The sequence below is a fragment of the Dermacentor andersoni genome, chromosome 10 (assembly GCF_023375885.2).
Source record: "Dermacentor andersoni chromosome 10, qqDerAnde1_hic_scaffold, whole genome shotgun sequence".
In the NCBI taxonomy this organism is placed as follows: Eukaryota; Metazoa; Arthropoda; class Arachnida; order Ixodida; family Ixodidae; genus Dermacentor; species Dermacentor andersoni.
This window is the reverse complement of record NC_092823.1, coordinates 125,872,363-125,886,300: the sequence shown is the minus strand read 5'-3', so window position 1 is coordinate 125,886,300 and position 13,938 is coordinate 125,872,363. Positions and strand designations below refer to the sequence as shown.

Genomic DNA, 13,938 nt, shown 5'->3' with positions numbered 1-13,938 from the left:
TACTCCGATGTCATATTCGTTAAAAAAAAGTGACGTCATTTTGTTCTCGAAGGCGCGAAATTGGCTTTGGTGGTCTGCCATTAGAGCTGTATATTCAAATGCACCGCCATATTTGACTTGATGGGCGTTTCGAGCATTCAGCGCGGAAAACGACGCAGGAAAAGGCGAGATGTACGGGTGTCGTTATCGCACCCCTGCACAGAACAAGGCCGGCGAATGCTTTATGTGCAGAGTGCTGGTCCTATCGTCGGACGCCAAGCCCGTCGACCTGCGTAGTCGCACGAAAACTAAAGTAAACAATTATCTGGCGGTCGTAACTCACTATTTTTGACTGAACAGGTTATGAAACGATGATGCTACCCGCGTCACCAAATTCAGACAAACGACGACAAGCAAAACAGCACAGCGTGTGAGGGGGGTGTAACAGGTGAACTTTGCGAGCACGCCTTTCTGCACACTTCAAGAACTGCATTGCAAGTGATAGCGGCACAGCGGCGTTAACGTCTATGGGCTCTGAAAAAAAAAAGGCATTTATTGCTGATAATAAAATAATATCCAGTTGTCTTTTCTTTACTCGTCACGCATATAAAAACTTGATTAGGAATTTTAGTTTCGTTGCATACATCTAACTCTGTCTCGCTTTGAGAAACGCTTTTTCCTTTCCCAGTTTGTTCCTTCCAAACATAGTCGCGCTTCAATCGCTGCTCCCATAACAACCCTTGCTGATGTTGGTGACAATTTGCTCTGAACTGCTTTTCCCCCGAAACTTCGAGACCTCTTTGGATCGACCTTGGTTCATGCTTAAAAAAATATCGGCTCGCTGGAGCACCCGCACGAAGCCAACTACGGCTTCTTGCACACAAAATAAGCAGGCCATGTCCTAATTCAAGATTCAAGTCACAACAACGACAGCAAAAACTTCAAACGCGCTCGTAGCGGCTTAAATCACGTGATCTACGACGCGGCTTCCCTGAAAAGCATGACCTAATTTTGCATTCAAGCGTCTTCTGTCTAGTCTTAAGACAGACGTTAATGCATTACAAGATGCACTGAATTAGGTATGCCTGGCGCATCCAACGTGGTCTGCTAAAGAAATAGACGAAACCGATTTTTCCCAGTGTAAGCTTTGCAGCGTTGAAATATAAAATGATATACATTAAATATAAAGAAATAGATCTAAAAGCTTCCTGTCTGTGTTTGACGTAATAATATTTAGTCTTATTTTTTTTCGCTGTTAGTAACTACGCTGAGCAACACCACGTGACCGCCTCGAATATCGCGTATAAAATCGGCATCCGCGAGCGAACTGATGGCGGGCCAGCTGCATATCTACACGTTTCGAACTATCACCCGGCTTTTGCTGCATTTTACAAAGGTAATGAAACAAGTTTTACAAGTAATTCCGGCTACCTGGGTAAGTTAGCGTATAAATCCAAGTACACAAGCGCATTAGCATTCCTACTCTGACAAGGAAAACGAAGAAATAAATAAAGAAGGAAGGTTGTGTTTGTACACAGATGGGGCAGCTGCAGACGCCGTAAGGTCTCTGATAAGGACATCACGGTCTGCCGCATGGCCAACTGATGAAACTGAAACCAAGGTCAACGACACGTGAAAAAAACGGATAAAGAAATCGCCGAGTTTTTCGTTCCTCCCTCGCCCCACCGGATGATGACCAAATACGCACGCGCCCGAAGCAACCTCAACAGCGCACCCCAAGACTACTGATGACGACGAATAGTTTTTATATAGAATTATAAAAGAGAAAAAGAAACACCCACTTCGCAAGAGAGCAAGCCGAGATACGTGGCGATGATTCCGCCGCCAACTTCCCGCCCATTCGCAACGCCGGGAAACCCCGAACGGTAGGCAAGCAGCCCACCGTGCGTGCTGGTGGTGGTCTTGCGAAAAAAAGAAAAAGTGCAAACGTCGTCTGCTGCGGCACTCGCACGCGAGCAGACGGAGCGCGGGAGAGGAGCAGGAGGAGGCCAAATCGTGGCTGCGTAGCGACCAAGAAAATTCTGGAACGTCCCTCTTGCTACACAGCAGCGAGACTCGAATAAAGAAGTGGTGGTAGCGGCACTGAGCGCTTGGCCGCATTAACTGCGTGTGGCGCGGCGTGATATCCCCAAACCGGCACAATGCACTGAGGACAGCGACCGACAACACCGCGCTGATGCCGATCTTTCACCCGGGGCTAACGTAACTGAATGTACTGCTTGGGAGAACGCGTCAGCTGCTCTCAAGACACAAAACGCGCACAAACACATAGCCTATATGTAGTAAGCGACAACACAGTTAATACAACGCCACCCAACTCGACACAAATTTATATGAATTCGCCAGCCGAAAGTCAAGAAATATTCGTGCTTGTGGCTCAAGACGTTCTTGCGGCTTTATTTAATACGCTACCACCTGCCTCTATAGCCACAAATTTTAATGTAAACGTACTTTTTTTAAACGTAGAAAGCCAACAAGATTGCATACATATATATTCACGGCGAATTGCTGAGTTCGTAACGGAATTTCGCTAAAGTTACAAATCTGTCTTAAAGCCAGAAGGTCGTGGTTTAGGCAAAACCCATCCATGCTCTAACCATGAGTGCTACTCCGGACATCGTCAAATACCGCCACATTGTCAAATTCTGTAAAGGCTGCACTTTGAGCCAATCGCAGCGGCCGTGTAGCAGTCCTCTGAACCTATCGGAGCTGACAAGATGGCGGATTTCGCCATTGTCCAGGATGGCACTCAATCGCAGCGGTCGTGTACCAGTCCTCTGAACCTATCGGAGCTGACAAGTTGGCGGATTTCGCCACCGTCCAGGATGGCACTCCACAATTCCCACGCTTGTCGAACCAGCGCCACGTTTGTAAGCTCCCACAGACGAACTCTGCTAGCTCCAGAGTTCGCTCTGGTAATCTTTGTAGGAAATTCTGCGGCATCAACAAACGCCGCACGTATTTGAGAGATGAGAAAAAAAGGGCCTCGCGGGGTATTTCCCGGAGTCAAGTCGGCGGCGTTGGCACGGCACAGCGGGCCCGGTCTACATCCAAGCAGCAACAGAAGGAAGTCATGCGTGGGTGCCTTCTGCAGCACGCCGCTGGCGAGCAGACGTAACCGCACAGCAGGACGCCATTCATCCGGATTAGTCACACGAGCGAAAGACGCAAGCTCCCCCCTCGGGGTGGAGGTGGGGGGGACAAGGACAAAAAAAAAAAAAAAAAGCGGAGTAACGGCACGTCGCTATAACAGACGGAGGCAAGATGAGCCGGATCTTTGCGCAATTCTGCCGACCGATTCCTTCGTACACTCCTCGGGAGAGCCGACGCGCTGCCTGTCTCCAGCTCGAACGTATCAAATACAATAACCAAACAAATATAGGATAAGATAGTAAAACATTCGGGAGCTAGCAGACGCTCGCGTCCCCTTACGCTTGCGAGCGAGAGAACAGACCCCCATGTGCCGCGGAAAATTCCAGTGTCCTATGTAGTTCGTTTCTCCACCCACAGGTGACGCGAGAAACTCTAGAGTTCTGGCGCACGTTTTGTAGCACGGTTGTAGAGGCTGGAGCCGCGGTGAGAGTATTACCTCTGACAGACGGCTAGGCCGTCTATATAACACGGGAGATATTGACGATTACCCGCAATGTACCCGAGTGTATCCCATCGGTATTCTACGGTAGGGATCGCGGATGTGTTTTGAATTCTCCACTGACGTGACTGGATATATTGGTTTCGAGTCTATCGATGCTGGTGGCGAATTAATAAGACACGATAGCAAAACGGAACGGCTTCGGCTTGAAGTGCGTAAATAATAAAAATACACATAAAACAGAAGCGGCGCACTGGGGGAAGGGCTCATTTGGTGCGCCCTTCGTGTAAGTACACCCGGCACTAAACAATGTGACTAAATCTAGTCTTTTCACGTAGGCAAGCAGCCCCAACGCCGACAAACTGAGTTGCTCTATACGAAATGGCAAGTGCGTACGGGTGAAGCATCACGTGGAAACGCCTTGGCAAACTGCAAGACGGCTCCGGGTCAACGCAACGTCACGTTGACGACCAGTGATAGTACTCAAGGCCATGAGGCTCAGAGATAAGCTCGGCCGAGTTAACCAATAGCCGAGGCGTGAAAATGTAGCCGCTCCGTAGTAAAACGTGTAACTACCGTTCTACGGCAAATTCAATTGCGCAATTCGTTAAACCCTCATGTCTTGCAACTGAACGCCATGTCGTCCCTCTCGGACTGGTCAGGGTTCACGAAAATCAAATATATATATACAGGGTGTTTTTTTTTCTTCAGCTGCACCAAACATCTTGAAGATTGCCTATGGCAGATAGCAAAATTATAACCCTTGATCTAAATTACTCGATGAGGCGGCTATTACTTCGAGAAATCAAAATGTGCAATTGCATTAACAAAATTACGCTAATTAACGTTTTATGAATTAATTCACGCTGCATATTTCAATCTACGAATTGTAGCCCCCGAGCTGGCACGGCGTATCCACTTGGAACGGATTCTCAGGACAGCACAAGTTCAAAGATATTAATTTTCAGTGTCCGTTGAAATGCATTTGTGTTCAAGTTACTTTTGTCCTTCAATGCATAAAACAGCGGTTTCTTAAAAAAGTAACTGGAACGCCAATTCATTTCGCCGGAGACATTGAAAATTAGTATCTCGGAACTGGTGCTGCCCAAAGAATTCGTTTCAAGTGGATACGCCATGCCTACTCAGGGGCTATAATTCGTAGAATGAAATAGACAGGGTAAGTATCTAATTAAAAAGTTAATTAATTAACATAATTGCTGTAATTATTCAATTAAAAATTTTGATTTCTCGTAGAAGTAATGGCCGCCTCATCGAGTAATTTAGATCAAAGGTTAGGGTTGTGCTTTCTGCCATAGGTAATCTTTAAAAATTTGGTGCAGCTAAAAGAAACTATATATATATATATATATATATATATATATATATATATTTGATCGGAAGGGGCCCCATTTCTGCTTCCCTGCAGGGAGCACGGCTGGCTCAGCGCCGAAATTTAGAGAGCAAAGCCGCACTCCACGTCACTGCAACACCTTCGCCTCACACTGTGTACGCCGGACACACATAGCAGAACCTAGCAACCCCACAAGGTTCGCGCAGAATATGACAGAGAGAGAGAAGTGGTTCTTGAGAAAGATGGCGCTATCTTCTGCTGCCCTCGAGAGGAAGCACGGCTCAGCGCCAAACAAACAAAAAAAATGCGGGTCCGGTGGCGGTATTCAAACCTCGGTCCCTCAAGCACAGCAGCACGATACTCTACTCTAACCATTAAGGTTGAACGCGCTCTTCAAGCTCGTTAGGTCGCTTTCCAAAGACGACTTGCCCATTGCAGTTGATGTCCAATCAGGCACACTGCACGCTTTCAATCTATGCGGGAACGGTTGCGTCCGACTTCATCCGGCGACAATACTGGCCACAATCGGGCCGAATGTCTCGATTTGGGCCAAAACTCCGCGAAGTTAACCAAACAAGCAAAACCACAAGAACGGTGGCATGACAAGTGTCCACTGCCTAGCACAAGGTGCGGATTTTGTTACTATGGATGGAGTGCTATGCTGAAGTCACCTCCTAGCCCCAATTTTCAAGGAACGAGAGCATTTTTCTTTTTCTTACAAGGAGTTTGAAGAGTCCTTGAGTTATTATTTCGTTTCAAATGCAAGGTTTTTCCAAGGAGGTGTACGAATCCTGCTAGTAGTACCCCGTCGCGTAGATATGATAACATGGTATTCCCTCGGTACGTGTCACGGTGGAAAATTTACGGACGCACTGCTTATCAGTTCACTGACACTTCCGAGGAAAGACAATATCTAGATATACGGGGCGGGGGGGGGGGGGGGGGGGGTTCGACTCTCCGGAAGATTGCACCACGCCAATGCTGCCGAAGGACTGATAGCGACGAAGTTGCGAGCACGTCAAATGGTAGTTGGGTGCAAGATCACGTGTTCGTACCGTTTTCTCTTGTGTATGTGTGTGTGCCCACGTTTTGCACGCCTTCCTTCTCGTGCCACAATGAAATCCTACAAACGTTAAGCTTTCTGTCGCTGCAAAGATACATACAAATGCTGCAGGAGAAACATCGGGGTGGAGCTGTACGCCATCGCGCCAACTGAAATCGACGTGAGCTGAACCGATCTGCCAGAGTACTGGCGGTCGGCTTGAAGTCACCAGAAGTCGTGGTTGATGTAAGTTAATTCAGGCGAAGGAATCCCCGAAAAAACGGGCCAGGACTGTGAACTTGAAAGACACGCTCGCGGATTCTGTGACCTCTATCAAAGGACTCGGTTAAGACAGAGTTTGCGGAAGGCTAAACACGGAAACGTCACTGAACTACTCGAGGCGACCTTTGCAAAACGCTGAGTGACATCTCGAAAAGTAACGCTTGTATCTTAAAAGACGGATGACAAAAATAGAAAAATGTCCAGCCATGAGGACCTGGGGCGTCCGGCCGTCTACGCCAGACTGCAGGTGCAATCGATAAGCTAGTAGTGGCGATTCAGGGGGCAAAAAATAGGAACCACAAATGGGGAAGAAAAGAATCGAGAGATGGGGGGGAGGGGGAGTCAGACGTCAGAGCGGGACGGAACGGTGGGGAAGGGGAACACGTAGACATTTATTTCGGCGACCATCAAACGAATCCGCGATTGCCACACTGAAAAAAAAAAGAAGGTGGCCGCCTCGACAGCTCAAAATCACGGGGCAATTCTCGCAGGGCGTGATCGTAAAGCCTCTGTTGCACAACGCAACGCCGGACGCTGCTGCACCAGCGATTGAACCGAGACGATCGCGAGAGGTTATTATTACCCAGACGGGTCACTCACTGGCTAGGCTAGTCCGTCCCCTCTCTTACGTTGCCGGGTTCGAAGGCCTCTCGGAAGAAGGCATGGCCGTCGCGTCGCGCGTAAAGCAAGCAAACCGATCAGAGACGGCGCGGGCACCAAGATACGAGAGGGGGCCACCTTCCTTAGGCCTAGCGACGACGAACTGGGCCAAGCACACGGCGGGTCCCTTACCTCGTGGGTTATCCGTACTGTCGAGGCTGGCACGTTGAACAGTACTCCCCGAGTCGCCTTGCGTCTCAGACGGGCACGATTACTTCCCTTGCTCCCTCGTTTCGCCGTGTCTTTTTTTCACCGTTCGGTCAGAAGACAGAGCCGTCGATATCCGCCATCGGCTCTCCGCAGCGGCGTCCGCAAAATGAAGCTCGGCATAGTCGGCGACCGACAAGCCCGAACGGGGGGAAACCCCACTCGATGCGGGCGGCGGGCAACGAGGCTTGCGGCAGCGACTGGGAAAGGAAACCGGCGTTTCGCCAGACGGCCAGCCTATCCGGCCAATGGAAGCGACGCTAGCGACGCTCCGACCAATGGAAACGCGGCTTCAACGTCACGTGGCTTCTTTTTTCTAAAAAGGAAAACCGGAAGTCTGTGCTCTCTCCAATACATGGATGGACGACCTCGCTCGCCCGCTTTGCTGGCGTTTCCTACCCGCTGTGTTGGCTGTCCCCTGCCGTATGGTGTGGTCCGGAAAAGGCGAAGAATCCGCGCGCTTCTCTTCTACGGTTCGGGGGCTTCATTAAAACAAAAGCGGAGGCGTCACTTACTTGGCCGGAATGACTTGTTGACTTCACGGGGTTCTCGTCTTATCGGGTTGGAAACGAAGACACAAGCCGCCGAACGAACGCATTGGGAAACGAAACGTCGCTGCGCAGTTGGAAAGCTCTCCGACGTTTCGCTGTGCATTTGCACCGGATTCTTCTTTTTTTCTGTTACCTTGCAGCCGGCAGCGCGACACTCGAACGGTGTGCATTGCCACCTCGGATCGCGTACTTTGCGAGTATGCACCATCGATCCGAGCGTTGTAACGGCGGTCGATTTGGTCGAGTTCTCGCAGCCAAAATTAGTCAGAGTTCAGGTGAGTTCACCGCTTTCTGCGAACCGAAACTGGCGCGGTGAGATCGCGTCAACAGCGCCGCTGTGGTTTCAAGCAAGTTTGTATTTATACCGCGTAGCCTTGCTTCCGTAAACGTCGATATCATTTTTGTATATCGCAAATTTATGCGCTGGTGTACTGAAAGTCTGCTAAAGGGGAGGCAGATGCTGCGAAACTTTTACACAATGTGGTTAAAAATTTTAACGCCATTAAAAAGAAGCTATAGCTCGGGCCCAACTCCGACGCAGCCTATTCAAATAAATGCAAAACGCAAAAACGTTTCTCTGTGATAACCCCTGGACCGATTTTAATTAAATTTGTTTCATTTGAGAGAGAAAGTTAAATTCTAGTGACTGCTGAAAGCGGAATTTTGATTTAGGGCCTCAATTTTGCTAAAGAGAGTTTCAAAAATACGAAAGTTTGAAAAAATATAGAAGCACGAATTTATAAATTAATAGCTCTGCATCAAGAACAGATATCGCGGTTTTGTAAACGGAATCCACTAGATCACTGAAAGCAGACAAATTTGATGTCGTATGATATCTTACGTGAATTTCTTACGTTGTGTACAACGGTTCCGCAAAAGCTGTATTTACATACTACTAAATTTTTTGAGATTCATGTGTAACATATCAATTCTGTTCGCTTTAGATGTATTATTAGATGAAATTCACATATTTGTTACATCATTTTTCTTTGCTGAGTCACAGCGTTGTAAACTTGATGGTTTCGTTTTTTGAAAACTTCCGATTTTTGCCACTTTTTAATAAAAAATTGACGACCTAAATCAAAAATTCGAAACCACCAGTCACTAAAGCTTCCTGGAAGCTTTAGCTCGGGGACTCCTATCTAAATACATGTAAAAGGAGAATTCGTTTTTCTCGGTAACCACTGCACCAAATTTGGCGAAGTTTGTTGCATTTAAAGGAAAGATTTAAAATCTAATGAATGTTGGTTTAGAATTTTCGATTTAGGTCGTCAGTTCTTTATCAAAAATTGGCAAAAATAACAAATTTTCAGAAAACGATACTATCAAATTTAGAACTCTACAACTCAACAATAATAAATGATACCACAATTCTGTTAATTGCATCTAATATTACATCTAAAGCGGACAAATTTGACATGTTTCACATGAATCTCGAAAAATTTAGTAATATGGGAATAGAGCTTTTGCAGAACCCTCGTACACAACGTAACAAATTCGCATAATATATAACTTGACATATCAAATTTGTCCGCTTTAAATTTTCTTACATATACCGTATACAGAACCGCGATATCTGTTTTTGATGCAGAGCTATTAATTTGTAAACTTCGTGCTGCTATCTTTTCGAAGCTTTCGAATTTCCGAAAGCCTTTTAACAAAATTCAGGCCCTAAATCGAAATTCCGCTTCCAACAGTGACTAGACTGTAACTTTCTCTCTCAAATACAACAAATTTAATTAAAATCGGTCCAGGGGCCATCTCATTAAAACGTTCTTGCGTTTTACATGTATTTGGATAGCCCGCGTCGGAGCTGGGCCCGAGCTAAAGCGCCAGTGTCGCAGAAAATCTGGCATTGGCGTCCGGCGTCGACATTGGACGTCGCTTCGGCAAAAAGAATGTCGGACCTAATCCCGAACCACTTCTCACTTCTACCGCCAACCACCACCAACCGTCTACCGCCAACCACTTCTACCGCCAAAGTTGCTCTTACCTTGTCTTTGATTCTTTACAGTTATTCCTCGGAATTTTGAGAACGGGAAAGTAAAACTCCGACAGCGCATGTCCTTTATGATAGCTCTTCTCAGACTGAAATATTAAATGTTCGAAACAATAACACGAGATCGACCCACGCAAGAGACCGCGTTTCTACCAGAAAGCTCGCCTTCGTGCATTGCGTTCGCAGCCAGCGATTCCCGGTATACGTTACGGTTACATAAGCTACATTTGCCGGAAAACATGAAAAGCAGTAACAGGTTCGTTAAACGCTCTCGCGCTCCACTCTTAAAAGCGAAGCTTAAGCGTCCTCCGATTTTTTCAAAATTTCATTTAGAACACACTTCAGCAAGAAGAATAAGCAGGGGCGACATAATACAAAGAAAACTAACAAATAAATTCAGACAATATACAAAAATAGAAGTAGTGAAAACACGGTTCCGTAGTAGAGCAAACTATAGTAACTATATATACAGGTAAAAGTCAAGCAGCACAGCAAAGCACTAATTTGACGGCCACCATAATTTGAATCCTGTCGTCATGAAGAAAAAATATACATAATCTTCAAATTCAGAGCCATGTAAAGATTTGCTCGCGAAGTACGGTTCAAGGGTGTGTGTGTCTGGTTTGTCTATGATGTCGGCGTCTTACGTAGGCTTCAGGACTAATATTAAATTTACGGAAGTATAGCGAGTGGAAAAACTTTAGTTGTCGCTCTTCGATCGGTACTGTAAAACAGGAATGCTGTCAGTAGCCATGAACGTAGTTGGTGAATCATTCCTCTGATAGGTATCAAAGATGAAACGAACCGCTTTTTGTTGCACCATTTCAAGTTTCTTAATGTCTTTCCTTAGATGTGAGTCCCATTTTCATGTTCTAATTTGGATTGTATAAAAGCATTTTAGGCCAATAATTTGATGTCGGATGGTGTTGTTTTTAGCTTGTGCCGCAAAAAAAAAAAAAAACACGAGCTTTTTCGACGCAGATGAGCAGGTTTTATTAATATGGCTGTGCCATGTCAGGCAATTTGTAATGATGGCACCTACATGTTTGTACTCATCGGGCCCGAGTCGAAGGACAGTTGTCAACATACGTCAGCAATTCGCGACAGTGACACTGACAGGAGAAATGAAAACAGAGTTCTGAAAAGCTAGTAATCGGAACATATACTACAAAAAGTCCATATTGCACACAACAGCTTCAAGAACAGCCCAGGAATAACATGTCCAAGGGCAAACAGAATTTGCAAGGCCGGTCAACAAAGAAAGCCTTTCGGGAACGCACAAAAACGGTATGCATCACACAAGTCTGACTAATATCTCAGCATAGGCAACGACACACGATCAGCTAGAGCTGCAGAACCACGCCTTTTTCCAAATTACAAATGCACCAACACACAAGAGTAAGTTCATAAACTGAGTCTGTGCCTTGTTACGTAAATTAGAGACGCACTGAGAACGTATACGACTCGGAAGACGCCAGAAAGTTTATCCGACTGCACAGCTAAATAAAGCGCGTTCTAACGAACGTTTTTTTCCTTCGTTCCCGCACCGTGGACAAGATGCAGAACGTGCTATACACTCCAAGCCGCGAGGCGGTGACGCGCAAGGAGAACCTGTCAACCGTGCAGCTGTGCAGCCCAAGTGCCTTACGTTTTAGAGGCGAACGATAGCTTTGGAGGTGAGATAGCGATAGAGGTGAGATAGCTTTGAGATGCGATACGCCCGCCATTAATCTTTGCCACTTCTTTCAAGCTGATCTTTATCGAGTTGACCTATAGTGCAATTTCTTCGCATAGTCGAGACGCTGCCGTGTGCCTCAAGTCAACATCTGGTAGGGATTTTTTCGAGACATACCGTTCACCCGCATTCACGCAAGCGTATAAAACCGTGGAGGCCGCTCGGCAGCTAGGTGAGGGTGCTTGATTATCAACTGAGAAAAGCCTACACGGGAAGTCCTTAGGAAGTACGTAAGTGGACTTCTGCCCCGGCAGTCCCAGTCGGTATATAAATCTAGCATACCGCGTGTACAACAATTACGCAACACATGCTAACACATATCATATTGACCGCAAATAAAGACGGGGACAGCGGAAGAGAACACACAGACACAACACGGGCGGTATGCGGTCAATGTGATATGCAGTAAGGCCAAACTGAAGTTCTTCTGAAACATGCTAACACACGTGTTTCAAAGTTCACGGAAGACTGAAAAGCGCCCTTGCTTCGAGGTAGCCGCAAGAACGTACGGGATGCGAGCGCCATTTTGGAGGACCAGACTAATGCTCCACAATCCAGTTGTAAACTGACGCAAAAAAAAGAGAGAGAAGAAATGCGAGTGGGCGGACGAGCGAAGCGCACCACATGAAACAACGCAGAAGATGTAATACCACTACAGATTTGATAACGAATGCATCATCTGGAAGGGATAACCGAAATTCTTGCGGCCGCATCTAACCGTAGTTCAGCCACCCGACGAAGCTCTGTCCACGCATGCGACGAGAGACATCGCCTGATGGATAGAAAGGTGACACCCGGAACTTTCACTCCGTCTACCCACTGAACGCGTCCTGCAGGAGGCTTGCACCGAAAGCCCCAAAGGGCGTCTCTTTACTTTTGTATGCATTCACTCGAGCACCGGAAAGGGCTCCATACTCATCGAATAATCTCAGAAAAGCTATAGCCCCTCCCACCCCCCCACCCCAAATAAGAAGAACGGAGACGTCATCTGCGTATGCTGATACTTTGATCTCACATAGACCCGGAAGCGTGAAACCGCGTAGGACTCGACGACGCTCCACGATGCATCGTAAGAGGGGATCGAGATACAACGTGAAAAGGATATGTGATAGCGTACATCCTTGTGTATTTTCACGAGTAACGGTTTAAAAGACGGGCTCAGTTTGGCCATTCACGAGTGGTCGCACAGACGACACACTGTCATATACGGGCATTCTATCATGGACACGAAACTGGGAGGGAAAAAAACGAAGCAATGCAGGAAGCAATGTAGAGCCCTAAAAAAAAGGTAACATCTGTTCCACACGATCAAGTGTCTTTGAGTGGTCCAGTGAAATGAAGCATCCGGTGATGCCAGTTCGAAAAGCGTATGCGTGAATAGATCTCTATAGTCAGTGAGAGGGACGTTAAAATTGTACTGCCAACGACACTGCAACTGTTTGGGCTAAACTTACAATCTCCGGCAACACCGTGTTTAATCGTTTCACAAGTCTGGGGGCGACTTATTTGTAGCCTGCATTGAGGAGCGTTATCGAATTAGCATTGAGTGGGCGCATCTGATGAAACACCTAACACTGCCAGGCTTCGACAGCAGTATGACGCGACCTTCCCTGAAGGATTCAGGCCGGAGTCCATCTACTAGGAAGGCGTTTACCACGGAGAGCTGGGGCACCTTTGATCGCAGCAAAGAAAGTGCGATAGCAGCTTGCTGTACCAGCAGCATGCCAAGCAGTATTCATGCCTCGCACGTTGTTGCATAAGGCTCCTCAGCAGAGGCTCAGGAGCATATAGCAACCGGTGAAATTCTTCAGACACAACTGGAAGACCTTCACCGGAGGACTGCATACTCGTGCGCCAAACTCCACGTCTCCACTTACAAGACCCGTCAAAGGAATTAGCGAGCGAGAAAAACGTCCCGTAAATACTGAGAGGATACAGTCTGCCCTCGCACTCTGAGCACCAATGAAAAGCATCGCGAAAGTCACTGTCTCCGAACTGGGCAGGTATTCTGTGAGTCCACCTAGTGGACACGTCCATTTCGTCTGCTCTTGGAGTCCCGCCTCGCTGCCAGATGCGCCAGCCCAGCGCAGCCAATCAGAGCTTCAAGAGCAGACAAAATGGGCATGTGCCCCAGGTGGATTCTCACAGAGTACCTTCCCTGGTAGCCTTCAAGCGGCCGGTCACGTACAAGTCTAAGTACGGAAAGATCGGCAAGCGGTCGACCTCGTAACAGTGCAATGCTCACCGCTCGAGACGACTGCCGTATAACAGCAATAGTGTCGCGCCCTCAACTGATTCACATATATAGTCCTGCATGGCGAACGTCAGCGGCTCCGTCACGTTTAACAACGCGAATTCGGCGGAGCGCATTGAGCAGTTCTTTTTTTTTCCGTGAGGCGAACCTCTCCTGTGCGTCCCTCGTGGACCGAGAGCTCGAGCCATCGGGTTTTGAGTAAGCGTCCCAAGCCACGGGCACTGACGCGCAAGTTTCTTCAAGTATGTACGCGGAGGGCAAAGAC

The 13,938-nt window shown here is 47.3% G+C and overlaps 1 protein-coding gene across 2 annotated transcripts in view; it reads right to left on the bottom strand.

The window, feature by feature from the left end:
• The window catches only part of LOC126544958 (NF-kappa-B inhibitor alpha-like), a 37,286-nt gene extending 29,935 nt beyond the window's left edge, over positions 1–7,351 (bottom strand). For both annotated transcript variants that reach the window (XM_050192537.3, XM_055078031.2), the window contains exon 1: positions 7,060–7,351. The gene's annotated coding sequence lies outside the window, so the exon portion shown is untranslated. The remainder of the gene's footprint in view (positions 1–7,059) is intronic.
• Positions 7,352–13,938: the final 6,587 nt, after the last annotated feature.